General features: G+C 45.2%; 1 protein-coding gene across 1 annotated transcript in view; it reads left to right on the top strand.

The window, feature by feature from the left end:
• The first annotated feature begins 1,501 nt into the window (after positions 1–1,501).
• prrc2c (proline-rich coiled-coil 2C) overlaps positions 1,502–2,341 on the top strand; it is a 67,012-nt gene continuing 66,172 nt past the window's right edge. The window contains exon 1 of the mRNA XM_080016645.1: positions 1,502–1,620. The gene's annotated coding sequence lies outside the window, so the exon portion shown is untranslated. The remainder of the gene's footprint in view (positions 1,621–2,341) is intronic.

Here is a 2,341-nt window from a genome sequence, read left to right as displayed (position 1 = left end):
GCCACATTGAAAGACACCCCTTCTACATTGGCAGGCTCTTGTGCTTGTTATTATTAAACCACATTAGAAAACAGTGAATTCAACGCTAACTCTATTCTAGTCAATGCATGATTAACCAAGATTTTTTTTAAGAAATGTTGCCACCTAGTGGTGGCAACATTTCTTAAAAAACATTTTAACATTTCTAGCTGGTGTGATGTGATGCCCTGACAAATCATTGTTTAAATTGTTTGGGGTTTTAATGTGTGTGTGTGTGTGTGTGTGTGTGTATCCGATTGATTAGTGGTGTGTTTGTTTGGCTTTCAGTGTTTGCAAAAAAGGCTCAGAATCTGAAATAAAGAGTGATTTAATTATTTCCAATGTTACTCTTCTTTTTTTGAATGTATTTTTGAAAATAAAATGGCATGGGCACTACTTTGATAAGAAATTCGCCTGTAGGCAATATGAATTCTGTTACACATCGATAAAGGAGGTAGATGGGGTAGGAATGAATAGGTCCTATGGTAAAGAATTCAGGTGGATGGCTGGATGGATGGATAGACGGGAAAGATGGAAGATAGATTGATAGATACCACAAATTCTCCGTATATACACAAGAACGCCAAAAGCTCAGTGTTTTAACATCGCCTTGGTTGACTCGGAATATAGGAGAAGGCAGTAAAACAGAAGAGCTCAGTGCTCTGGGGGCTGGATGAGGAACACATGCATGACCCGGAAAACCATTCGTCCACGCATCAGTCCGCACCATTCGGGTTGCCAGGTTTGGGAAACAAGCGTTTGTACATATAGCGTTATACATTATGTTATGTTTCGTTTTCTTTCTTTTTTTTTTTTTTTTTTTAACTCGGTGGTGCCAGAGCCTCTCAGACTCTTGTACTTCATCAAAAGTATAAAAGGATTCCGGTAAAAATGAAATGACCACATTGACATTTTAATTCATCATTAGTATGTAAGGAGTATCTGAAAAATGTACTGAGTCACACTCTCCACCATTGCTGTTGCAGCATTTAAGAATTGATTGCTTGACCATTTTTATGTTTTGATGCAGTCAAAAGCAGACGTAGCCAGGAGCATCTATTATGTACAGTGTTGTTTTTTTATTTCCTGTGTTCAGGGCTTTTAATTTGTATTTCTACGTCAGAGTATTTCTTCCACCACTGGAGTGACGCTCATTAGATGGCATCAAGATGGCACGTGGACGTGAGGCGGATGTTAGGACTTTGAAGTAGGGGGATAGCGGTACATAAACCTGGCAACCAAAGTCAGCCATTTTTGATTGTGCGACAGGCCGCGGCGCGCAGCAGGGCCTCACACGGGGAGACGAACCGCCTGGGACCGGATAACGGGTGTGGAGAGCCGCGGAAACACGGGACGAGCACGGCCTCACTCCCCGGCACCACCCGAAATACGGAGTAAAATAAAACCCCGAAGGGCGCACTCGAAAAGCTAGGCGGTTTGTTGTTCGCATGCTAACGGACTAGCTAACCCCCGATAGCCCACAGTAGGCTAGCAGCTAGCCGGCTTGTTGGAACCCGCCGGCCGGCCGCACACCGGTAACCACAAGGCGAAGCCCGAACGCCCGCTGACGAGAGGACGAGGACCAGCGACCGGCGTTGGCAGGTGGGTCTGCGTATCGGTGGCTTTGTGTAGTATTGGTGCTCACGAGTGATGGAGCGCACGGTGCGTTAGCCCTTAGCTCGCGGGAGCCACGGTGCAGGGAGAGTTGACTGAGTGTGGATGTCATGGCGACCAGAACTGCTGGAACCCCGAGCGGTGCGAGGTGTTTGGGGCCTGCTCCACTACGGCACCACGTTGCACATCATCCATCAGTTAAACTCACAAATGAATAGAAAAGAAAAGAATATTTATATAAATATATATATACAGTCTGTGCATATACTGGGTGAAATAGGGTGTGGAACGAAATGAATATATCAATATGTATACACATTAATGTAAAAAAGAGTGTTAACACCCCCCTGTCTAATGTAGCTCTGAATATACTATAATAGAATATAACAGAATGACCGGTGTCTAAGGGAGGCGGTAGGAATGAAACCGTATTTTAACCTTCAGTACTCTGCAGGCTATGTGCAGTTAAGTTGCACATCATCCGCCAGATCAGGTGTGGTCTGCTAAAGTGGGTTGCTGACATTTGCACGCCACATTCGGGGGCATTGGAAGCGTTTTGTGGGTCAGGTGAGTTTGCAGCGGTGAGGCCCCAGGTCTGCTCCCCGGAGCCGTTTTGTCAAAGCAGTGATTTGCAACCAGAAAAAAGAGAGGCCTGCAGACTGATCAATGACACAGATTTATTAGAAACCCGGTGACACGGCTCATTTCC

Source organism: Zeus faber (genome assembly GCF_960531495.2).
Source record: "Zeus faber genome assembly, chromosome: 1".
Taxonomy (NCBI): Eukaryota; Metazoa; Chordata; class Actinopteri; order Zeiformes; family Zeidae; genus Zeus; species Zeus faber.
The sequence above is the reverse complement of the archived record's forward strand: the minus strand, read 5'-3'. Positions and strand labels throughout refer to the sequence as shown.